Raw genomic sequence first — 26,617 nt, 5'->3', positions numbered from 1 at the left:
CGCTTGTTGGTAAATAACCGCTCCCAGGAACATGCCGAGGACGGGAGAAGGCGACGGGGGGCTTCAATGGGAGAGCCTGGCTTTGGAGCGGGGGCGCACCCGGCGCGCCTTCAGAGAAGGGGGGCCCGCGGAGCGCTGGGAGCCCTGGAATGGGAGCGAGAGGGGCGGCCGCGAGTGCCTCAGAGGAGCTTTGAGGAAGAGGAAATCGAGAACTCAGTCGTCCGGGGGGTGCGCGCGTGTGTTTGTGCTTGGGAACTCTGCTGTGCCGCGGGCGCGCGCGAGGGCGGCGAGCGCGAGTGAGTGAAGGAGGGAGGGAGGTAAGGAGGGAGGGAGAGAAGGAGTGCGTGCGATCGCAGGGTCTTCGGAGCCAGAGGACTCCCAGCCTAGTGACCCTCTTCCGCCCAGCGACCTTTTGAAGTTGGCAGCTCTGGGCAGCGTTTGTTGGCTGGCGCAGCAATGGCCTAAAGTTGCTGGATTTTCTGACGGGTGTGAGCCCGCTCTGAGAGCCTGTGGACAGCTCCTGGGATGCAGGAGACTGAGGTTATGATGCCCCACACCCTGATCACCCACCTAAGCACATCATTGGCCATGAATTACCTGAACCCTTTTCCATTTGGTTAACACCAGGGACAAGGATCATGAGCTCCCAATTAGTTATGGGCTGGGACTGTGGAAGAATTGTTGAGTGTTGTTGTTGTTTTAAATTTAATTTTCTTGAATAAAATAGAAGTAATGATCCGTATCTATACAACGTTGGGAATACCTGTCGCAAGCATTTTCAGATTTGCGAAATCTGGCAGCATCTTGATAGGGCCTCCCTTGACCAGGGCTTTCCATACTCTTTCAGTACCCTGGGATGTTTCATGGATTATTTTCTTCCAATTCACAGATGAGGGACTCAGGTGCAAAGGAGTATTTGGGGAAGTAGCTTGCCCCACTGCATTGAGTTGATTCTGACCCATAGTGACCCTATAGGACAGAACTATCCCCTATAGTTTCCGAGGCTGAATCTGTATTCCAGCAGACTGCCGTCTTTCTGCCTGAGAGCTGACAGGTGGATGGACCTACTAGAATCTCTTGGTCAGCCGCCCAAAGCTTTAGCTGCTTGCCCAGCTGGAAAAATGGCTTTTTTTTTTTCTCATAGCAGATATTTTGACTTTTTACTCTTTATGGTATATTTCCTATCTCTTTGAGACTGTGGTTAAAAGGCATATTGCCATTTTTCCTCCTATAATTGTTACTCACTTTTTCGTGTTGGGGTTAATCAGGTGAGCTGGTGGTCTGTCTCCTTGGGAAACTGGGAGGGAATGATCTGCATGCGGGAACACCTCATTGGGGGAAGGGAGCTGGGAAGAGGAAGTTTCATCATTCTGTAGGGAGGCATAGGCTGGGAAGCAGGTCCAGACTGAGTGTGTGTGGGGAATTCAGGATCTGGAATGGTCCATGCTTGGCCTATTGGATGGTGCTTCTGATACTTGGTCATCGCCTCCACTCCCCTTGCCATTCCTATCTCATCTCTCCGCCCCAGTTAATTGCAGCCATTCCGATGTCCTTCTGTTCCCTCTTTCCCCTCTGGGCCCTGTCCCCAGGGCCTTAACACAAACTATTAGATTGCCATGAGGAACGCCACATCTTCCCACTCCTTTGCTTCTTCTCGGTCTTTGCCAGTCAGTTTATCCAGGATCTTCCCAGACCACCACAAACTGGCGATTCATTCCTGGTCCTCTTTCCTCTTAGCATTTACTTCTCCCCCTGACATACATGTGTTGGCTTGTTTGATCATGTTGTCTCCTCTGCTAGAATGCAAGCTCAATGAGGACAGAGAAACTGACTTCTTTAGAACTCCAGAGCCTATTGCAGTGGTTCTCAGCTTGTGGGTCAAGACCCCTTTGAGGGTCAAACAACCCTTTCACAGGGGTCGCCCCATTCACAACGGTAGCAAAATGACAGTGATGATGTAGCAACCAAAATAATTTTGTGGTCGGGGGGTCACCAAAACATGAGGAACTGTATTAAAGGTTCGTGGCATTAGGAAGGCTGAGAACTGCTCTAGAGAGTCCCAGCATGGAGCAGGAGCTCAGCAAACCTACGTTGATTGATGGAGAGAAGCCTACAGAAGGAGGCAGCCACCAGGGAAATAGACCTGGAGCACTTTGTGACCCCAGTGACAAGGTAGCTACCCCAATAATGGGTTTCTCCTCTTTTCTTCCTATCCTCCCTGGCCCCAGGCCCAACCTTGTTTCATTCAGACCCTTTTCTGTCTTAAGTGGATTTCTTCAGAATTCCAGACAGAACAGAGAGGCGATTGCTCAAGAGAGTGGAAGAGCAAGTCCATTTGATAAAGAAAGTATGGCACCTTCACCACACTCCGTGAAGCTCAGAGTCTGCTCTCAGTGCATGGGCGGTTTTTGCCAACATCATAATCCCCTAGGACAGTGGTTCTCAACCCGTTGGGGGTTGAACGCCCCTTTTACAGGGGTCACCCAATTCATAACAGTAGCAAAATCACCGTTATGTAGTAGCAATGAAAATAACTATGGTTAGGGGGCCACTACAACATGAGGACCTGTATGAAAGGGTGGTGGCATTAGGAAGGTTGAGAACCCCTGTCCTAGAAAGATTCCCTCCTCTGCGAGGAGAAGAAGTCAGCCCAGTCCACTGTGTCACTGTCTACTCCCAGAAGATGGGAGCGAAGGCAGAGGTGAGGGCTAGGGAGGGCAGGGGAGGAAGGCAGAAAGAGAACAAGGCAGGAAGAGAGAGGTAGACAATGACTCCGGAAAACCAATGGGACTTCTATAGGTGCCCCTAAGGCATCGCGTTTATTAAATCATGTTAATGAAGATAGGAAATACTTAACTGCTTTAAAATATTTTTTCTGCCTTGAGGGGAGAAAAGCGTTTGGCTGCTAACCACAAAATTGGCAGTTCAAACCCACCCACTGCTTCACAGGAGAAAGATGAGTCTGTCTGTTCTGGTAAAGATTTGCAAAGCCACATAACCACACACCCCCTATATTATTATTATGAAAATAATAATAGTATATAATTTCTCAAGGGGTCACGAGGGTAGATGGGGGAGGGGCTCATGAGGGTAGGTGGGGGGAGGGAGGGAAAAAAGGGGAACTAATACCAAGGGCTCAAATAGAATGTAAATGTTTAGAAAATAATGATGGCAACATGTACAAATATGCTTGATACAATTGATGTCTGAAGTGTTATAAGAACTGTAAGAGCCCCCAATAAAATTATCTTTTAATTAAAAAATAAATAAAATACTGAGATCAGGGGGAAATATTTGCAAAGCCTCGGAATCCCTATATAATGTCACCGTGAGTTGGAAAGGCCTCAATGGCAGGGCACTTGGGTGGGTGCCCAAGGGAGGGCAAGGGAGGACTCGGAAGCCTTTTGACAAGACTGTGGCTGGGGCTTGTCCTGGGGATCTGCTGAGCATACACTTGGCTTACTGCATCCTCTTGCCAGCACTGAAGGTGTAGAGCAGAGTTCCTCAAACTTTAAACAAGGGCCCAGTTTACTGTCCCTCAGACCGGACTATAGTATTAAAAAAATCTATGAACAAATTCCAGTGCACACTGGATGAGTCAGCTGCTAAGCAGGACAGGCAGCAGCGGCAAAAACACCCCGCAGGCCGGATAAATGTCCTCGGCGGTCCGCAGTGTGAGGACTCCTGGTGTAGAGGTTATAACTGGTATGGAGGAAGTCTCTCCTGCTCAGGTCTAAGAGAGTGGAGTCCTTTCAGATCTGTCCGTGTAGCCTGCAACCGCTCCTTAATGCTTGAAGCTGTGGAAAGGGGTAGAGTGGGTTTTTAAGACATCTTGTTGAATTTGGAAAAGGCTAAGAAGTACTAAGGATCCCTGGTGGCATAGTGGGTTACTCGATAGGCTGTTAACTGCATGATTGGCAGTTCAAATCCACCAGCTGCTTCTCAGGAGAAACACGAGGCTTTCTGCTCCCGTCAAAACTTAGGGCCTTGGAAATCCTCAGGAGCAGTTCTGCTGTGTCCTATAGGGTCACTGTGAGTTGGAAATCAAGCCAATTGCAGCGAGTTTGAGTTTGGTTTTGGTTGGTGAAATATTAAACTCATTTCTTCCCCCCAAGGCCCAAAGTGGCTGTTGTTAGTTCTACAACTTTAGTTCTGCTTTCTTCTAGTCAACTAAAAAAACCCACAAAAACCACCCAAACACACACACACACACACACACACTGTGAAAACCGACAAAGCACCTGTTGCTCTAGAGTTGCTTCTGATTCACAGCTGCCCCGTGCACTATTGACTAGAACAACTTCACAGAGTTTTCTTAGCTATATTCGATACTAAGGCAGATTGCCCGGCCTTTCTGCTGCTGAGCACTGACTGGGTTCCTAGCACACAACCCTCTGTACCACACAGGCACAATACTGATCAACTGTCTCAATGTTTTAAAGCTGACAGTTGCAACTCCTGCATGCCTCATGGTATCAGTTCAGTCGATCCAGACCGGTGGTTTTGAAAAGGACATAAGAGTGGGAAAAGAGAGTTTCACCAAACATATACTAAATCTTAATGTAAGGTGTATTGCTCATGGTGTGTTGTGATAAAAAAAATGTGACTAAAAAAAATCTGTTCTCATAGCTTTCAGACCCCAGGAATCTTCATGTTTAACCAATTTGCCAGGGATTCTGATGAAAATAGAACCATAGAACTATACTGTAAGAAATACATAGTACCTGTCTTCCCCTTTACAACATACCTTTAGTTTCATCCTCAGCAAGAGATGCTATTTCCAAATGTTGAATCAGGTGCAGGACTTGTACAAGTGTCAGCCATTGACTGACCGGGCTGGCTGGGAAGAGCTGGCCAACCAAGTGGCATGCTTTTCACTTTAGTTAGTGAAGCAGTAGATCCAGCCGCGATCACTCTTGAACCTTATTAGAATTATGTCTCCTGCATGCAGACTTTCCTTCCCAAGTTCCAATTTAGAGCCCCCAAGACCTCTGGAAGTTTACCTGCTCAACTGTTACTTTTGACGTGGATGCCTAGTGTTAACCAGTATGTGGAGCCCCTGGGTGACCCATAAGGCTAAAGAGCTCAGCTGCTGACCCAAAGGGCAGAGGTTCTAGCCTACCCTGAGGCATCTCCAAAGAAAGGCCTGCTGGTCTGCTTCCGAAAAATCAGCCATCGAAGCACAATTCTTTTCTGACACACAAGGGGCTGCCGTGTGCAGAATGAACTTTAGCTCCATGATTTGAATTACTCTCAGAGGTTTGCCACTACAGCGGCCATTCTTTTCTGAGGCTAGCAACACTGCAGCCCCTGGTGATTAGATTAGCACTGTAGCTGGAAAAGGTGTGGCTTCAGCACTATTTGACACAGGCGCACCTGGATAGAGAATGCACTCAAGAAATGGGTGTGGCCAGTGAAAGCCTTCAACTGTGCCACCTGTGGTGTGCCACCTGCCACTTGTTTGTTGTTGTTGATGCTTGTCATTGAGTCAGTTCTGACAGCCCAGAACCGTCTCATAAGGTTTCCTTGGCAATAATCGTCATGGAAGCGGACCACCAGGGCTTTGCTTCCGTGGTACCACGGTGTGAGCTGGAGCATCAGACTTTAGCAGTTGAGTGCCAATCGTTTAACTGCAGAATGCGTTTTAGCCTTGCACCACCTAAGTACAGGTGACATTTGACTAGAGTTTTGTCTCTGGCTTCAAGTGAGGCAGATGAGATGGGGGTATGTGTGGGAGGAGCCATGCTAGCTCATCCACCAGAATGAACTGCAGCAACAACTCGGCCTAGTGCTGAGTAGGAAAATTAGTCACACGTATAAATAGAAGAAGATGATGATCCTCAGTCAGTGTTCTAGGCCCCCCTACAAACACTGATTTCAAGAATCTGAGCAGGATTATTATTGGAACTGCAATTTTAAGAATTGAGGCTACAGTCTTGGCTATTTTAGTTCTAACAGGGAACAAAATTTTCCGCAGTAGAAATCGCTGGAACATGTGCTAGTTGCTCAGCTAGTATAGAGCTGCTGTGTTTGGTAATTGTATATGCTGGGAAGGAAGTAGTTTGAGGCAACTATGATTACCCTGGTAGGAGTTCTCACTCACTCTTTTCACTCACTGCCGTTGAGTCGAAGCCAACTCCTAGTGGCATTATGGAGTAGGGTAGCGCTGCCCCTGTGAGTTTCCAAGCTACCTTTTTATGGGAGCAGAAAGTCCCACCTTTCTCCCTCAGTGCTTCTGGTGGTTTTGAAGTGATGACCTTAAGACTTGCTGTGCAACGTGTAACCACTATGCCACCAGGGCTCCTTGGTAGTGATTTGCTCAGCTAACTGAAAGGGCAGAAAGCTGATCCATCCAGAGGCACTTAAGAAGAAAGGTCTGGTGATCCATAATTCAAAAGCCAGTCTTTGAAAATCCTAAGTAGCATAGGTCTTCTCCTGTGACACACATAGGTTTGCAGGGTTAGGAATACACTGGCCTGGCAACGAGTTTTATAATCACTTCATCCTTTATTAAAGGAGCCCTGGTGTCACTGTAGGAGTCCCGGTAGTGTAGTGAGTTACCTGTTGGATTGCTAACTGCAGGCTTGGCAGTTCAAAACCACCAGTTGCTCCACAGGAGAAAGTGGAGGCTTTCTACTCCTGTAAAGATTTACGGTCTTGGAAGCCCACTTTGGGCTGTGTGTGTGTGTGTGTGTGTGTGTGTGTGTGAGTGTGTTTCACTTTGCTGTACCAGGTCTCTAGGAGTTAGAATTCACTAGATGGCTGTTGAAATAAACATTGGGTTGCTGATTCCAGCATTAGTGGTTCAAACCCTCAGCTTTTCCTCAGAAGAAAGACGAGGCTATCCTCGCCAGTGAAGATTTACAGGCTCGTGAACCCTCTATAAGGGTTACTGTGAATCATGGGTGCTATGAGTCAGTATCCAGTGAGTGAGTGATGAATTAGAATAGAATTCATGGCAGTGGGTTTGGGTGTTGTTTTTACCCTATTAATTATTGCTTGAGGGCAATTGGAAGCACAGGAACAATTTGACATTTCTTGTGGTGCTGTTTGGGAATGATGAAGACTTGTCTTGAATTCCTAGGGCTTCCATCAGAAAATCTCAAGGCAATCACATGGCTTGTGAGAATAGAAATTTATTTTCTCACAATTCTGGAGGCTAGAAGTTCAAATTCAGGCCTTGGCAGGACTGTGCTCCCTTCGTCATTTCTAGGTGAAGATCCTTTCTGGGCATTTCTTGATATCCCTTGACTTGATAGATGGAACCTCCCTGATGTCTCCCTCCTGTGTATGACTCTGTGTCTGCTGCCCTATAGAAGACACCTGTCATGATAGGATTGAGACCTTCTTTATGCCAGGAATAGCTTCATTAGCATAAGTGGCAAGATCATCAAAGAAAGACCTACTTCTTGAAACAAGGTCACAATCACAAGTACAGGACATAGGACTTCTATATACCTTGGGTGTTGGGGAGCCGTGGTAACAATTCAACCTGTAACTGGAAATAGTCAGGATGACATTTTTATATGCTATTATAAAGGTGACTTGGAAGAATACAGTATGATAGGGATATGTAGCATGTAGAGCTGGCTCTCAAACACGGGTGACTGTTAGGGCTCTGGGTCTTATTGCTATGCCTTTCCCAAGCAACAGTATTGAGCAATTCCTTCTCTTGCGGTTCTCTGGGACTTACCAGCCTCCGAGGTCCAGGAGACCCATGTGGAGGTGTGTAGACACATCCTGGGAGACGCCCTTCTCCTGTACCTTGTCAGGAACTCCCTTGTTTCCCAGAGATGTGTCCTGGATGACCTCTAGGGATTTGAGATTTCTAGAGGATCCTCTCAGGGCTGTGTTCATTTCCAGCAAGGCAGCATTTTTCAGAGCCAGTGCCTCCCATTGGATATCTCATTCTAAAGTCAATCTTCTTAGCCTTGAGAGTCAGTAGAACCTTCTTTCATGGGCAGTGTGTGCCCATTAACCAAGCACACGTTACGGAAGCATCTTAAGGAGAATGCAATTTCTGCATCATGAATGAGGACACTATTTGCCCTGAAGAATGGGCACCTTCTTTAGCCCACGCTCTGTTCCCTGTGGATGAGCCGAGGTGAGAGCAAAAACATGGAACCAACAGAAGAAAATGCATTTAGCAGTACTTTGCCCCAGGGATGACTTTTGGTAATTCTTTTCTCCCGTAAAGAGTTACGGTCTCGGAACCCCACACGGGCCCTGTCCTAGAGGGATTGCTATGAGTCAGAATTGACTCAAGGGCAGTGAATTTCCTTGAGTTTCGGTAAATTCATACCATCTAAGGCAGTGGTTCTCAACCTTCCTAATGCCGTGACCCTTTCATACAGTTCCTCATGTTGTGGTGACCCCCCAACCATAAAATTATTTTCGTTGCTACTTCATAACTGTCATTTTCCTACTGTTATGAATCAGGTGACCCCTTTGAAAGGGTCGTTTGACCCCCAAAGGGGTCCCGACACACAGGCTGAGAACCGCTGATCTAAGGGACCCAGAGGTGGGAGTTTTCTACCTAGGATGATATCTCCTTTGGTTGATGCCAAGGCTACCAATGCCGCCCTCTTTCTGCATGCAGGCTGTTGGCCATGTTAGGTTGACCTTTGATTTCAGGTGGCCCAACCTTAGGGCTATTGATATTTGGGGCTGGACCACCATTGTTGTGGGGCAGGATGCCTATCCTAGGCAGTGTAGGATGTTGAGCATCATTTCCAGCCTCCATCCACCAGAAACCATTACCCAGGACCAATAACCAAAGAAGTCTCCACACATTGCTCATTGTTCCTTCAAAGACAAAGTGCCACCTCCCATTTGAGAGGTCTTTATTTACTCAGATCAATGGGAACAATTGTGAACTACGAGACAGGCTAGATTTTTGACAGTGGTGTTGAGGGTTCTGGAAATGCCCTGGTTTCCTATTGGACTGTTTTTTCCCCGAGATATTAAGGCAGTCTATTCAGATAGGCACCTTTGAGCTATTTCCCTTAGCTCTCTCGATTTCCTCTCTAGACCCTTTCACTCCTGTCTTGATGTTGGCTTCCTAACTCAGATTGGTTTCAGGTTAGAATTTGATGGGCATTTAGAACTCGTGACACCTTCGGACTGATGGCATCGAGTGAAGTTACGTGTTTCCTAACAACGTTCTTCACTTCTGACCACCAGCAGTGACCTCGCCATCACGGGAAGAAAAACTCAAGCCAAAGACTCCACCTGCGAGTGGATTTCCAACTTGTGCCAGCCTCACTTGTGTCCCAGTAGAACTGTGCTGTGTGGTAATCAGCACACAGCATCAGTAATCGGGCACCAGGATTCCTGGTGAGACAGTGGGGATGTAGTTTAGCTGCTACCCCGGAAGTTGATGATTTGAATGCTGTGGCCAGTTTGTGGGAGAAAGTTGTGGCAGCCTGCTTCAGTCGAAATCATGGCCTTGAAAATCCTCTGGGCAATTTTACTCCGCCCTGCAGTGTTGGACTGTTCCCCATGGCAATGGATTAATCTGATGCAAGCACTAGACCCCCTCCCCTAAGTACCAGTGGGGGGCCTCGAACTTCCAGCCTTTTCAATTGTCAGCAGAGTGCATACCAGGGGCCACATAATGGAAATAAATAAGATCAAGGACACGAGGCAGGTAGCTAACAAGGCTCAGCTGCGTTCTTCCCCGCTGCAGACAAGATTAAGGAAATGTCTGCGTGAGCATCATTTACCTGGATAAATGCCTCTCCTTTGCTTTTACATTCTCGCTCCCTGGTCGGGTAGTAATGGGTATTGATATTCCATTAGCAAGCTCAAGTCAGGTTCGGGGAGAAGCCCAGAGGTGCTGCTCTATGTAAAGTCCTTTCACACTTGTCTCTTCGATTTCGGTCCTCATCTGGCCACATCGATTTTCTTACATAATATCTGTCAACATTTTATTTACCTTCTCGGTGTTGCTTCGGTGGCAGTGCAGAGCAGCATCTAGTGGCTTAAGTGCTGTAGCAATGTAACCAGGCTGTGTCTGTGAGCAGCGTCTCCCGTGATGCTTTCATCAGTCCCCAGCCCCCTACCAGCCCCCACCCTTCTCACCCCGTAGTGCCTTTTCCTTTAAGTTTCCGATTGCATTGCAAACACTAGATTGTGTGTCATGGGGTTTGGTGACTGAGGTGTTGGGGTGAGCTATATTTTCCAGGCTGCTACACAATTAATCTTGAAGCGTTATCTATTTCAAAATAGTTTTTTCCTCTTGCTGTTTTTGGGCTCTTTAACCCCAAACGCCTCGCCACAACAGACTTTGCCCTGGGCCTTCAGAAGACTTGTGGCTTTGGAGGTAGAGCTAGTGAAAGACTTGGGCCAGATTGTGCATTTTTGGCTGAGTGATGAGAGCATTCCAATAACACACAGTAAGACGAGTTTATACTTGATTCCTGCCCACCTACCACCAATTTTTATAGCATTTTTATAATGAACCCTGTGCCCTATTATTCCAACTGTGGGCTGCTCTGTGGAAAGTGACTGACTACTCTAAAAATTGGGGAGGAGAATATGGCTGATTGATTGATTTTTTTTTTTCATACACTAAATAGTGTGTGTATGAGATAGGGCACACATGTCACACACGCACCCCTCCCAAACTCCTCAAACTCACTGCCGTGCAGAAGATTCTGACTTAGAATGACCCTACAGGGCAGAGTCGAACTTCCCTCGCGGGCCTCCACGGCTGTAACTCTTTATAGGAGTAGAAAGCCTCCTTTTTCTTCCGTGGGCTGGTGGGTTCCAGCTCCTGTCTTTTCTGTTAGGCGCCCAATATATAACCCATCATGCCACCAGAGCATCGCCACCATACCATCTGTGAGTGAACACACACACACACACACACACACACAGCTCTTCAAATAATGTTAAGTGTTTAGGAGCAAAGAGGAGCCTTTGTTGCTTCATGATTAAAGCACCTGCCTGCTACCTGAAATGCCAGTCAATTAAACCCACCATCGCTCTGCAGGAAAAAAGATGTGGCAGTGTTATTCCTTAATAATGATAATAATGATTTTCATTCACTGCCATCGACTCAATGCCATCTCACAGTGACTCCATAGGACAGAATAAAACTGCCCGTGTGGGTTTGAAGATGGAAACTCTTTATGGAAGTAGGTAGCCTCATTTTTTCTCCCATGTAGTGGCTGGTGGTTTTGAACTCCTGACCCTTATGCTTAGTGGCTTAACTCATAAGCAGTTTGTCAGCGGTGGAAACCCTTTGAGGCAGTTCTACTCTGTTCTATAGGGTCACTAGGCATTGGAGTTGACTCAACAGTGGGTTTCATCTTTTAGTAGCAAAGAAACTATTGTGTCAGCTGCTAAATCCTATTTTCTCCCTAATATATCACTTTTATAGTGAGTTGGGGCAAATCATATTACATCCAAATATTTATCAAGAGTGAGTATATCATCTCTAGACTTATTCCACTGCCAGGAAGGGACTTGGATTCATCAGAACTATTTTCTCAAGTATTATCCATTCTTCAGTTGATAGCCTTGCAGAAACATCTACCAGGATTTATATGAGAGGAGCATAATTAAAGCTTTATTTATTAATTAGAGGATGCTTTCAAAAGAATGTAGAGATTATATGCAAAATACACATAAATATTTTCAAACTGAAATACTGCTGGCCTTCCAACACCCATCCTGCTTCCTTCATTCAGGCAGCTCCCAGTCATTCTGAAGGCACTTTATCACCCTTACTCAAGGCACTTGCTAAGAAGCCCTAGAGCAGCGATTCTCAACCAGTGGGTCGAGACCCATTTGGGGACTGAATGACCCTTTCACCGGGGTTGCTTGATTTATAACTGTAGCAAAATGACAGTTGTGAAGTAGCAAGGAAAATAATTTTGTGGTTGGGGGTCACCCTCACATGAGGACCTGTACTAAAGGGTTGTGGCATGAGGAAGGTTGAGAACCACTGCCCTAGTGGAATAGGTGTTGGGCTGCTAACTGCAAGATTGGTGGTTCAATGCCCGGGAGAAGGATAAAGCTGTCTGTTTCTGTAAAGGTTCACACATGTAGAAATGCCATACAGGGGACGTACGAATAGGAGTCAGCTCCATGGTAGGGGGCCTCATACAGTAGTCAAGACACTTAGCAGACATAATGTGGCCTGTTCTGTATGAGAAGCCTGCACCCAGGATGGTCAGAGGCAGTTCGTGTAAGAGGTGGTCCTGCCAGGCTCATAAAGGTATGCGTAGAGTACTTACAGATCACAGGAAAAGGAGTACACTGATGAGCCTATGCACCAGACCTGGGAGCCACGTATTACACGGAAGAGCATCATATGTTCAGGGGGATAGGGCGATCAGAATCGTGGCGGGGAAGTCTGGAAGGAACTGTGCTAACTCTGCTGGCAGCTGGGCATTTAGATGGTACTGGAAGGGCCCAAAAGGAGCCCCAATGGTGCAGTAGGTCACTGGCTTGGTCACTAACCAGGAAGCTGATGGTTCAAGCCCACTGTGCGTTGTGATCGATGTGATCACAGTGAGTCCGGCTTGGTCTGGGGAGGAGCAAAGCAAGGAAGGATCTGAGGCAAGGCCGAGATCCGCTTGGATTTCTCAGAGAAACAGAACTCCCCCAGCAACATGGAGGATGGCTTACACGGGATGGCAGGAGAGCAGTGCCAAGGAAAGGTGGCAGCTGTGCGCTTCTCCCTTTGGGCCTGCCGGAACTAACTCACCATCCTGGTGAAATGAACAAATACACAGCTGTGATCTTCCTGTGTCAACGCAGCTGGACGACGGTCACTAGCCCACTACCCCCAATCTGAGCAATGGTCTAATCCCCTTCTTTCATGGACAACTTTCCAGTGACCGGGGGTGGGGGGCAGAAAAGGGGGAGCAGACGGGTGTGGACTGGGCTATGTGAGAGAGATGATGTGCTTCATCACTGATTGTTGGAAAAAGTAAAAGTTCTTGGTGACTGGATTTGGAAACAGAAAATAGAAGGGGTGTGAGCGAAATAAATAAATGCTGCTTGAGGGGCCACATCTGTTCTGATTGGACCAACTAAATGACCTGAGGTAAACCTTTTCAATCTTGCTCAACCTCCATTATCACATCTTTTGAATGGAGAGTCTATGTGCCTACTTCTTGGTGTTTCTGGGAGGACTTTATGCAATAATAGGAAAGTATGGTATCCAGTTAGCAGTAGCTTGGATTTCCTCTTCTAACTGATGTTATCATGGTTAAATCAGACTTGATTCACGTTTTATATTCAAATATCTCACCGAAAGTATTTTTAGAACTACATTCATGATTTCATTTGTTTGAGTTAGTCTGGGTAATTTCTCTAAACATCTTGATTAGTCTGCTAGTTTTGTTTACACATCTTTTCTTTAAGAATAGCTGGCGCAATAAAGTGTTAAAATCCAGGTGTGGGTGGGATACGGTACTTTGCTAGGAACTTAGGGTTCTCAAATGCTCTTCGGAATAAACTGCTGTCTCCCGTTCAGAAGACCCCGGGGCTCTAGTGGTTAAGGCCCTCTGCTGCTAATAAAACATGGGGCATCTCCATTCTCCCAGAGGTGGCTCAGACCTGCTTCTGAAAACTCAGCCACTGAATATACTACAAAGCACAATTCCACTCTCACACACAAGAGATCTCCTTGAGTTCATGTTGCCTTGACGGCAACCGCTATCCCCTGTCCAAGTAGAACCTAGGGTTTTGCTGCTTTATCATTAGTTTTGTTTGGGGAGAGCAGATGGAGGGGAGTCCTTGGAACGGTTTCCTTTTCCTTGACTCCAGTTTTCTGTGGTTTGCACTTGCAGATGTGGGCGGGTGCCCCATCAGAAAACTCTTCGTGAGTGGAGGGGCAGCATGGCAGTTCCATTTCATGTCAACTTGCACTTGGGAGGGAGTGGAGCCCACCCTGTCAGTCAGGTCACAGACTGATGATGCTTCCTGAGAGGCGTGCCCTTTTTATGAGACACACTTTGAACCCCTCCTTTCTCTCTCTGCCCCTTTACTTTTGCCTGCTTCCAGGGGCAGCCCCATGTGGGCCACCAACCCTGAGAGCTGTGGGTGCCCTGCCACTTTCCCACTGACCTGGTGCCCATGTGATCCAGCATCACCAGCCTGGGATCTCCCTGCATCCTGATTCACCTTTCTGTGTCACCGGCCTGCAGCTTCTTGAGTCAGAAGAGGGCTCTGGCTAGCATTGGACCCATGGACTTAAGTTGGACTGGGCTGGGAAACCTTGTTGATATAAGAGGGCTTCTTGATTATAGAGCTCTTGCTTATACACAAAGGAGTGCCACTGGTTTTGTTTTTCTAGACAATCTGTCCTAACACAGGTAGGTTGCAGAAGTTTAATTCTGCTGAACAGAGTTTTATATGCTAATGTAGCACAATCTGGAAGCTCAGTGGCTCCTGTAACACTTCATAGACACCCCCTTTCAAATCTTTTGGAACCTTCCACGCTATAGGAGTCTATTGAGATGCTTGTTAGTAAGATGTTAATTTATTGTCTTCAGAATGAGTTTTACTACTTTGACTATCAACCAGATTAGGAATCACTCTGTGGATAAGAGTAGGAAAATAACAACTAGATGACCGGTCTACTCTGAGCTCACAGAGGTCTCTGCCCTATGTCATTAACTCCATCAACATTCACTTCCAGCAGTGTCCTGGTTCAGCTAGTCATTTTATGGCCGTCCACCAAATCCAAACCAGTACCACGGAGTCTATCCCAATTTGTAGGGAGTCTAAGTAGGGTCTCTGAAACTGTGAATCAAAATTGAAGCCAACTACCTCATCTTTCTCCTGTGAAGCAGCTGGTGAGTGTGAACCACCAACCTTGTGGTTCATGACAGAGCCCTCAGGGGCATCTTTATGACAACCTGAGTAGACGCCAAGGGAAGCCTGACTGCTCACAGGTGAAGCGCAACTAGTTTGACTGGTTCTGAAACTGCACATTTTTATAAGAACTATCAGTCTCATCTTTCTTGGAGCAGTCTGTGAGTTTGAACTGTCCCCTCCCCCCCAACCCCCGAGGTCCTGAGAAATGATAACATCACCGTTGAATTCCAGTCTTTTTTCAAAATACAGAAATTGCACAATGCTGGGCTGGTCTGATTCATTTGAAGAGGTAGGTGCAAAAGAGGCCATCATGGCTCTTATCCAGGGGATGGGGAGCTACCATAGACAGCACCGGGCCACTGTTTTGCAGAGGATCAGAGCGTAGTTCGGTTTCTTTACTGCTTTTGTTCTGGGTGCCATACGGGGCACCGCCGAAGGAAGCACCGCTCGGTCCAGCGCCATCCTCACAATGGTTCTTAGGTTGGAGCCCACTGTTGCAGCCACGGTGCCAATCTATCTTGTTGAGGGTCTTTGTCACCTCTTTGTCACCTCTCCTCTATTTTAGCAAGCCCGATGTCCTTCTCCAGGGACTGGTCTCTGATGTGCCCCAAGTATGTGAGACAGAGTCTTGCCACCTTTGTTTTGAAGGATCATTCTGGCTGTATTTCTTCTAAGATGGATCTGTTGGTTTCGTTGGCCATCCATAGTACTTTTAATTCCCCTCTTCTGCTTTCCTCATGCACTGTCCACCGTTCAGATATACATGAGGCAATTGAAAAGACCATGTCTTGGGTCAGGCGCTTGTTAGTGCTACTGGGTCTAAATATGCCTCCCAGGTGTGATGTTAAAATCTTCTTTAATTCATGTGTACACTCATTCAACAGATATTTATTGCGCATCTGATACATACCATGTAGTATGCTAAGTGATGCATGAACGATGATTGATGAACCCCCCCTTCTTATAGAAAACTGTAATTAGACCTCTTGCTAGTTACATGAGGCTACTTGTACACACACACACACACACACACACACACCCCTACCCCATCGGCCATGAAAACCCCAAACTCGCGGCTATGGAGTCCAGATGTATAGAAGTCTTGTATAGGGTACCCGAGGCTGTAAATCTTTATGGAAACCGACGGCCTCATCTTTCCCCCTGACCTTTTAGCCCAATGCCTCGCCCACAACGCCACCAGCCTCATTACTTCTATGCTTACGAAGGAAAGATGCATGAATTAAAAGACCACACAAATAAATGTCACATTTCAGCTGTGCTTAAGGCTGTGCAGACCAGGCACTGGTGTCAGGCAGGCCTACAACAGAGGGCTCGGTGTGGTAGGGAGATGTGAGAAGACAAACAGATCTATCTAACTGGGGAAAAAGAGGAGTCTGTGTAGACATGAGAAGGACATGTGAGGAGCAGAAGGGGGACCTCTAAGGAATCAACACCCCAAATGGTTGTGCAGGGAACATCGGAGCCCAGGATTTGACTGGGCAGGAAAAATGAGCTGTACAGGAATCTAGGCCTTTATCAAAAGAGGAAGTGGACAGTTATTGAATTATTTTCTTGAATGAGTAACATGATCAGATGTGTGCTTTGTAAAGATCTTCCTATAACTTATCAAGGGTTCTTGAGGGAGGGCCGGAGGGGGAGGGATGGGAAGAAACGGGGAGCTGATATCAGGGGCTCAAGTGGGAAGAGAATGCTTTGAAAATGATGATGGCAGCATATGTGCAAATGTGCTTGACACACTGGAGGAATGTACAGATTGTGATAAGAGATGTAAGAGCCCCCAATAAAAGTAGAACCAAAAAAAAGAAAAGATCTTTCTGGCTTCGTGTTTATAAATTGTACATCCTTTAAACTTGGGCACTTTGTGACTGCCTAATTACTGCTTTTAGAATCCTAACCATTTCTAAAAGAATCAATGCAACCACTCGTGTCTCCTTCAAACGTTAAAACCAGTTTAAATGAATGATTTGAGCGTGGGTATCACAACCACTTAGGAGTGATAAAATACCCAGGGCTGTGCTTCTCAGCCTTCGAAATACGTAGAAGGCAGTAGGGACCCAGACAAATGTATGTTAAGATGCTCCGCCAGGAGATCTTGATGCAAAGAGCCCGAGAGTCACTTAGAGAAGCAACTTAGACCTTAGAAAATGGTCAGGAGCGAATGATAAACCTCCGGTAAAACCATACCGGGCAACCAGACTACAGAACTCCCTTATTGGCTGGATTTTTACCTGGGAACTGGGGGATTTCCTGTAGCGCCTCCTTTCATATGCAGCTGTTTTCTCAAAACCATGCTTTCTCTCCCCCCTCCCCCCATATTTTACTTTTCCTTTTGCCATCATTTAATGAGAATCCTTTGACAGAAACCCTGAAAGAGGTCATGAGGCAGGAAAAAAAGGACCCCCAAACCAAACTCAGAGTGCCGTAGAGTGGACACTGATTCATAGCAACCCTGTAGGACAGGGTAGAACTGCCCCTGAGTGTGTCTGAGAGTGTCACTATTTATCGGAATTGAAAGCCATGCCTTTCTCCTTCAGAGCAGCTCGTGGCTTTGAACTACTGGCCTAGCATTTATTAACCCAACATGGAACCAGGGCTCCTATGAGGCAGGCAGGGGGTGGGTAAAACCTGCCTGATGAGAGGCCCCTGCCAAGGACTGGCCTTATCTTGCCTTTGGAGGTGACCGAAGTCTAGAGGGCCAGAGATGCTCAGACTTTTTTGGAGGGCACTTCCTGTAGCTCCCCCACTTCTCTGGCTGCCCTCTCAGCATGCTCCTTAGAAGCACACCTGGGAGGGAGAAGGCCTGGGGCAGACTGCTGCTCCTTCCAGGTGTGAGTGAGATCCCTGAGTTCTATTCAAGTGAAACCAAACCCAAACCCGCTGCTATCGAGGCAATTCCGACTCCTAGGGATGTTGTAGAGACTTCCCATAACCGTACATCTTTACGAGAGTGGCTGGTGGGTTTGAACTGCCCATCTGAAGGTTGGCAGCCCCGTATCAACCCCCGTCTTTATTCAGGTGAAATCAGCATGACATAAGCAAGGACAAACTTAGAGCATAGAGTTGACGCTGGAAGTCAAGGGAGAGGTCACAGACATTTGATGGGCTCCCCGGCAGAGGGGCCCTGCTTTCTTTGAAGCGCAGTGCCCTGCATCTCTCCTGGTTAACATGACCTGGCTCCTGTGCCCCTTCCTCTAGCCACCCTCCTTGACCTCCTTACATCCCTCCCTGGACACTGTGCTTCTGTGTATTGGCGTCTGTCAGACTGCCTCCTAGCTTTCCCCCGAGACAGGGCTGGAGGAAGGCGCCCTGGTGGTGCAGTGGTTAAAGTAGCTCTCAGCTGCGTCTGTCCTTCTCACTGCCCTCGGATGGCCTTTCCGATCCCTGCTTCATCCTTGAGCAGGGGCTCCAAGGTCGCTCTGTCCAGGGCTGCTGGCACGTCACTCTCTGTACCCAATTTTGCCCAAGGCCGCCGTGCCTGAGGTCACTGCGGTTGGAAAAGCGTCTGGGCTCTGGCCAGAGCAGATGTCAAATGTGGAAAGGCAAACGCTTTTGTTGCTTTACAACATCCTAATTCCCCAGCCGCATCCGTGGCTGCTTCCCGGTCCTCCCCCTGGGTCCCGATCTGCCCTACATGGAAGCACGTTCCCACAGGAGGAGACCAGCATTTTGTCATTATCATCGCTGTGTGCCGAACGATTTATCCCTTGCAGCCTGCCTGTCATTCTCTCGCCACAGCCAGAGAGCCTGTGGTACAAAGACATTAGGATGTGCTCAGAGACATGATAGTTTCCTTGGAGTAAACCTTGAGACTACCCTCCCCCCCCCCCCTTTCTTGCTCAGCTCAGCAGGGTGTAGAATCTGGACTCCTCACTTCCTCCCCAGTCCCCCTACCCCCACCCCCCCAACTCCTGTGGGTGACCAGGCATCCGTGACACCCACACTGGGGGTGGGGATATTGACCATGAGTGTGGTAACCCACATTTCATTTATTGCATTCTGAGAGCATCACTGCCTTGGTAATTTATGTCTCTAGGCAGTAATTGCACATTATTTTTTTTCTACTAGCTATCAGGGGTTTCAGCTAGCAGTGGAAACATGATAGGTGCCTTGGCTCGTCGTTATTGGAACGATTTATCCTGATGCTCAAGTGCTGAGCCGAGTCTGTTTCTCTCAAGCCAAATAGCTCACACACAAGAAAACCCCAAACCGAAATCTTTGGACTGCACTCTGGAGGTTGAGCCTTATTCTGGCTCTGGACACCACCGTTTCAGACCTTCCACCGACCCGTTCTTCTTCCGTAAAACAACAGAATGACTCTGCTTCATAGATACTAGAGTGCTGACTCTGGGTCCCTGCCCAGTGGTGAGGCCTGACCCCGTCCACTCCTTCCTTCAGATGCTTCTCAGAGCTGACTGGGCGGAGCCATGGAGGCAGCCACTCCAGAGCAGTTCAGAACATCGTGGAAATCGTTCAGCACTAACTTGGTGTGGGGCATGTGCAAGTGTTTTGCTTCTACTTCTACTTCTGTCCATGGAAATAATGCACAGGTGTTGTTGTCAAAAACTCTTACTGTTTGTTCTCGACTTCTGATAGGTTGCCAGTTGGAGCTGCTCACCGCAAGGTCAGCAGTTCAAAACCAGTCACTCTGTGGGAGGAAGATGAGGCTCTCTACTCCTGCAAAGTGACATTCTAAGGGACTCAGGGGCATTCTACCGGGCCTGCGGGATTCCAGGAGTCAGAATTGATTTAACGGCAATGGGTTTGGTTCGACGGGTCACCTGCTCACGTTTCTGCAATGGCCCCGGCATTGCCGTGAGTTAGAATTGGCTTGCATGCCACAGGTTTTGTTATTTTTATCTTGTCTTGTGTTGGGTTCTATCAAGAGAAAAGAAAAAGTGTCATCATGGAAGAGCAGAGATAGTTGGCCTTGGGATACATGCAGTAGATGTTAAAGGAGAATTATGTGGTTATTTAAAACTTTTCCTCCAACATGGTGTGGCCCAAGCCACCAGTTGGTTGGAAAATTGGGTGTGGGGCTACATGGTTCACCCAGGTCTACTGACAGCTCTGAAATGTGCGGGTTGTTTTATTTTTGGTAGAAAAACTTGCCATTTAAATGTCTACAAGATCATCTCACAACCTTATCTCTTCTTTGCATCATGGCTTAGATTTCAACAGTGCTGGGTTTTCTGGTACCTTCATTGGATCCCTGGGTCATCTTTTTTTCTGTATTTAGAGAAAATGAGGTTTGTCTGGAACCAACGATCTTTTTGGCACTCCCCGGATGCAGTGGAGAATGCTCTCTGTACACCGCTTGTCATTGGTTAACCGCTACTGCAAGCAAGCCCCCAGCGCCAGGGAGACCGTGATGTGTAAGGAGTAGTTTTGCCCTCTGGCTGAGTCCTCCTCTTTTACGCAATTTAAGTCCTGCCAATGTTGATCTCTTCCACAGACACCAGTTCAATTCCCAGCTAGGGTGCCTCGTGCCCAGCCACCACCCACCCATCTATCAGTGGAGAATTGCATGCTGCTCTGGTGTTGAACAGGGGCCAGCAAGCTTCCAGATGAAGACAGACTAAGAAGAAAGGCCTGAAGATCTGCTTCCAAACCAAGCAGCCAGTGGGAACCTTACGGATCACAGAGGCTTGATCTGTGGCTCAGCATGAGCATTGACCCAGGGTAGGCAGTGTGGTGTTTTCCATTGTACATGGGTGGTCATGGGTCAGGGGCTACCTGGGTGGCCACTAACCACAACAAGGAGTTGGGTAACCAGGGCTACAACTCTAAGAGAAAGCGTTATCCTCCATGACACAGGTCAAAAGAGGCCAGGGCTGGGGAAACCTGTCGACTGTGGACCAAAGGTGCTTCATGGAAGATGTTGTGACCGGCAGACTCCCGTGAGGCCTGGTGGGACAGGCACAGACTTTGGGTTTGAGGGGCTGGCTTCCCAGTACCAGGGGGGGCACTGCTTGCAATGTGTGCTCTCCTGGATGGTCTCGGGTCTTCTAAAATGTGTACTGTCAAGAGAGAATCCTAGACAGGATGAGGGCACTCAAGCAAATATCCAAGGGTCCCCCGGCTGCTTCAGGAGCATCTCAGCAACTTAAAAAAATACATAACAAAACAAAAAAGAACCCAGCCTGGGGCCTCAACATAGCAATTCTGAATCTAGGTTAGGTTCCTAGAATTGTATTTATACAAAGGCTCCCAGGTAATGGTGATATGCAGCCTCTTCTGAGAAGCTCCGGCTGGCATCTAAATCCGTCTTTCTTCCTATAGCTCTCTCCCTCATCCTTCACAACCTAATGTTATCTTAAACCAATTGACCCTGACTCGTGGTGACCCCATGTGTGTCCGTGTAGAGCAGGGTTTTCACTGGCTGATTTTTCTGGATGTAGATCACCAGATTTTTCTCCAGAGACACCGCTGGGTGGACTTGACTATCTGACCTTTCTGTTGCCTGTTGAGCTCATTACCTGCCTTCTGTCTCCTTCAGGAAGCTTCTTGACTTCTGAGACCTTTTAACCTTCCACAAATAATTAATTCATGTCTTTGTGCTTGCTCCATCTTTCAAATCAGAAGCAGCAGCAGCAACAAGACAATAATCTCAAGCTTCAGTGGTTTATTCTTGTTATTTTTCCTAATCTCTGCTGGCCTGGGAAGCATCTGAAGGTAATCTTGGTATCATCTTCATCTTTGTTTGCTCTGTGTTCTGCTTAGTACTTAGCACATGGACTATATCACCAGGGGATTATCAGAGATCATCAGATGAAAGAGGGGTGAAGCTCAAGACCAGCTTTCCTGTCTACTTGACTTCTAAGAGATCTTTAACATGAATTATTCCAAGGTATGACGAATTGCCTTTGGCCTATTGAGTACTTGTGGCAGGCCAGCTCGCTCAAATTTTATGGCAATTATATTCTCTCCTATGGCCCCGATGTGGTGCAAATGGCTAGCATGCCAAGCTGCTAGCCTAAAGGTCAGAAGTTCTATTCCACTCAGAGGCAACTTGGAATAAAGGTTAGATCAGAGAAGCCAGCCATGGAAACCCCTGTGAGCGTACGTCTACTCTGGTGCCCGTGGGATTTCCAAGGGTCAGAAATGACCGGACAGCAATGCGTTCATGTGCTATAGTCAATCTCTTGGTTAGCTTGGGGAGCCCCACGTGGGCATGACGTCACTGAGAGGCCAGTTGTGGAAAGTCAGGCGTTTTGGCGATGTTAAGTCCTTGCAAAAGATCATGGAGCATTCCTCCCTTCCTCAGTGGACACACAGCCCCAAGTGGGTGTGCTCACATCCTTCTCTGGATGGAAGGGAGCCGCATGGAGAACAGGAAAGTTGATTTCCTGATGTCCTCCCACTCGCAGTGAAGCGCTCTCAGTGGCACCTTCCCACACTATTTGCATCACTGCGCTACACACAGTGCCAAGCCTACATCTTAAATTTAAACACAATCTGACGGGGAGAGAGAACGCCGCAGGAAACAAGGTAACACTTCCCAAAGCGAGTGCGTCAGCACGTACATCTTATGTCTTACTTCTGCTTTTGGATGAAGAACAGAATGTTAATTAAAAAGTAAACAGCCCATCGCGGAGCAGCAGTGACTTCTCTGTGCTGCTCTTCTCGTCTTCCGGCTGCGGAGCGCGGAGCTTTAGAAAACATAAAGGGTGAGAACTACGTCCTCGGAGGAGGCTTTCTGAAGTTGCGTTGGATGATTTTGATCGGAAGGCTACGTGTTGACTTGAAAAAGAAGCCGTTGCCATAAAAATAAAAACCGCGTCCCGGGCTTCTGCTGCTCGCTTGTCATTCGGGTGACAGGGACGAGCTGGCGCGCTAAGCACGGATGCCCTCGGTGGGGACTTCTGCCCCGTGCCCGGCTGCACGCGAATGCTCCATTTCCTGGAGACTGCGCACGGCCTTCACGAGCCTGAAAACGGAAAAGTGCCTCGTAGGAGTTATTTTTGTATCCATACAGTTTTAATATTTGGGGACAGGCTGCACCACTTTCCAGGTGTCAGAAGTGATCACTCAGTGCTTGGTGTTTGGGGTGGTTCTTTTTGATGGGGGAGGGGTGGTGGTGGTGGTGGTGATCTGTATTAGGGACTATTTTAGATTGAAAAACATTTTTTATCGACTTTCTTGTGCCTTCTGACCTAGCCCTCTTTTCCCAAGGATGTGTGTCCTATGAGTATGATGTTTATGATAATATCAGTAACACCTGGAATATGAATTCCTTCCTATGGATTCACTGGTTTTTGCTCTTTTTTCAGCGTGAGCACAGTCCCCCCACCCCCTCACTTCACTTCCTTCTCAGACACAGCCTTCACGTGGATGAAGAATGTTGGAGGGCATGTGTATGTGTGTGTGTGTGTGTGTGTGTGGGGTGCGTTTCTTTCCTCGTTGTTCGTCAGCAGAGTGAATTCAAGGCGACCTAGGGGATGCTGCCGAGTACCCAAAGACTGACCGCCACACGGCGGCCCCTTCGCCTTGAGGACCCGCATGAGCAGGACTTCCGTGCCCAGGGTGTGGAGCCACGAAGGGGGAGCCCATAGGCCTTGCAAAAATGAGAGCTTTTCCCATTCCCAGAAGGCACTTGCTGTCAGCTCGCGTCTCCTCTACCTGTAATTTTCTGCAGCCTGGAAATGACTAAGTGACAGCTATTAAAAGGGGCTTTAGAATAATTGCAGTTAAAAGCAAGATCACTGTATTATAGGCTACCACTTACATTCCTTTCTACTGGTGAAAGGGCTAGAGGTTCGGGGGTCCATAAAGTGCTTACAAAACAGCCCCCTCAGCCATTGTTTTATGACGGCTCCATGTGTTTGAGGGTTTCTCCTTTCTCATGGTGTTTGATTTTGCCAGCTATGAAGGAGGGTGGCATTCTCCAGGAGTGAGTTGTGGCACATTGTCCACGTGGGCCGCCAAGGACCCTGCACCCCAGCCCAGGTCTAGGGTGGCTGGGGCGGGTGTGGGGGGAGGGCTGTTTCTTTGGGAGGTGACTCTCCAGCATGCTTTCCTTGAACAGGAGTAGGTGTGCTTGCTTTTGGCTGGGTGCCATCATGCCTGCTAAGGTGTTTGGGTTTTAGTTTTAGAATGTGAAAAAGTCTGAGCCCTAAATGTCTCTTAAAGCATGTCTACTCACCTGTCGGGGGCAGTGGTGATTCAGAAGTAGGATTGTCATCTTCCATAACATAATAGTTATAGTTATTAATATTATTGATTATTAACATCATTCTAGATGTATTATAGGCATGGCCACTGCCTGTCCATGTAATTATTATTAATATCATTCTACATGCACTACCGACTCAAGTCACGGCTTTGCATGTTGCTATGATTCTGAACAGGTTTCCGAGGAACTAGTAGACTAAGACAGACCTGAAGAAAGGTGTGATGATATACTGTTAAGAATCAGCCAACTGAAACCCCTTGGATCATAACAGCTCATTCTGTTGCGCGGGAGCAGGGGCCGACTCCATGATACCCATCAGCAATACCCTACCTCTGAGGCAATCTAGTCTATTCTAGAGATGCCATTTGATTCTGCAAGTTGAGCTACAGAAAAGTTGTCAATGACCATCAATCCATCTGGACAGATGCCTTTGTAGCAAATAAATACAGAAGAGGGCCTTCGGAAAGCTCATGGAAAAGTGGAACGCAGAGATTTTTATTTGGAAACCCCATTAGCGGAGCTAGACTTTAATGCCTAGTTAACCCACCTGTCGCATCTTAAAGGCACTGAAATACTCCTTTGGCTTTAAGGCCGAAACATTGTAGTGTGAGAAGAGGCAGAGGACTTCCGTTCTAAGGTCATGGATTTGGAAGTCAGTGGATTACCGAATAATTGGCAATTTAAGACTACCGTAAACGTGCTATTTTCATACTTCCTTTGTTTTGTGACATGTCTCAGTCCTGCAGACATGGTTTTGTCTTAGTGATTGAGCATTCTTGATATTTTCCCTTGTGTCTAAGCATCAGTGCTCTTAAACAGTGTTCAGTTAATTTGCTAACCTATATAAGTGAATATCCTATGTATTTTAGTCTCAAAAGCTTTTCTATATATGTATACTTATCTTTTATCAATAGTAAGATTAGGAGATTAGAAGGGCCTTAGGTGCAGGTATTTATGGAGAACTTTGAAACGGTGCTAAACTTCCAGGGCTTAGAGACTTTTTCTGGAGTCTCCGGGACATCTACTTTAGAGTAGGCTTGCAGGGATGCGCTGTGTATTAGGGTGTTGCTCCCTGAGATACTTGCAATCAAGAAACTCATTTCCTTCTGGAAAATTCTAGCCTCGTCAATGATCTAATCGCAGTTTCTCCTTTCAACCCCCCTAGCAAAACCTAGTACAATTTTCAGAACTGTGTAACACCCATTGGGAGCTAGCTTAATTCATTCAACTCATTTTGCTTAAGACATATCTGAGGTGCTTTATGACTTGGTCAAAGTCATAATTATTTCTTGTCAGAACTGCATAACGTCTGGGGTCTTAAAGGCTTGTGTTTAAACAAGCAGCCATCTAGCTGGGAAGCAACAAAGCCCACACGGAAGAAGCACACCAGTTTGTGTGATCATCAGGTGTCTACAGAAAAAGGTATCAGAAGTTCAAAAACAAGCAACCAAATCAGTAGGAAAGGGCGTGGATATAGTGGAGACCCAAAACCCACCTGTAAGGTAATTGGGCAGTCTCTCTCAGAAGGCCGTCACAGAAGGGATGATAAACCCAGGGTGCAGTAGAGCACTGATTAAGCCACATAACTATCAGATCGTTCTTTAATATTTCCTTCCCTTACTATTAGGGTTTTTACTTGTTTTACCTCATTAATCATGTCAGATTTGCATAGGTTCATTTGTATTTTTAAGATCTTTCGATACATGAAACCCAAACCTTTCAGAAAAAGTAACAAGAGAAATGGTTCCCTCAGGGAAGAGAGAGGGTGGAGAGGGGGGAGGGAGGAGTTGATACCATAGGTGACTGTATAACCCCACTTGATGGGATCGGATGTGAATGGATATGTTGGATGTGTGTGTAAGATATGGCAGAACAATTAAAATAATACAGTAAGGGTTCCTGGGGGATGGATAAGGTGGGGAGGGAGGGGAGAGAGGGGAACAGATATCAAGGAATTCAGGAAGAAAGAAAATGCTTTGAAACTGACTGTGGTAGCAATTGTACAACACTGCTTGATGTGATTGAACTATGGAATGCTATGTCTGTAAGAGTGTCAATAAGATGATTTTAATAAATCCATGTATTGAGCATCTCCCTTGTGCCAGGTGTTCTAGGAACTGAGGGCAGAGCAGTGCACAGGTGGAAGAAACCAAGATCTAGTAGACTCATGAATCATTTTAATGAATGGTAACTCTATGAAGCTTAGAAACACAACTTTGGCTGTATCTCCTCAAGTCAGAGGGCGTGCCTTCTCACCTTTGTCCTCCCAGTTTCCCATCAGTCTCTATGATGTGCAGGAGGAAGTATTTGTGGAAGAAGTAATAAACTATTGATGATTTGGAATCTTTTCCATTCTATCCCAATTGTTATCATTACATAATGTTATTATGTAAAATAGTATTTTCTGTTTTATATAAATTTATTTACATGGTTCAGCATTAATCTCATTCTGTGACCGCCCGTCCAGCGGTCTGCACAACAAACTTGCTTCGTTTAGTCGCACATCTAGATTTCCCCTTAAAGACATAGAACATCAGACCTCCATACCATCGATTCATCAGGGAGAGTTTATGCTGGGCGTGGGGG

General features: G+C 47.0%; 1 protein-coding gene across 2 annotated transcripts in view; it reads left to right on the top strand.

Annotated features, from left to right (window-relative positions):
- ELMO1 (engulfment and cell motility 1) overlaps positions 1 to 26,617 on the top strand; it is a 694,298-nt gene that overhangs the window by 985 nt on the left and 666,696 nt on the right. The window lies entirely within an intron of this gene.

The sequence above is a fragment of the Echinops telfairi genome, unplaced genomic scaffold (genome assembly GCF_000313985.2).
Source record: "Echinops telfairi isolate 266 unplaced genomic scaffold, ASM31398v2 ScPeMD7_7;HRSCAF=31, whole genome shotgun sequence".
In the NCBI taxonomy this organism is placed as follows: domain Eukaryota; kingdom Metazoa; phylum Chordata; class Mammalia; order Afrosoricida; family Tenrecidae; genus Echinops; species Echinops telfairi.
The sequence above is the reverse complement of the archived record's forward strand: the minus strand, read 5'-3'. Positions and strand labels throughout refer to the sequence as shown.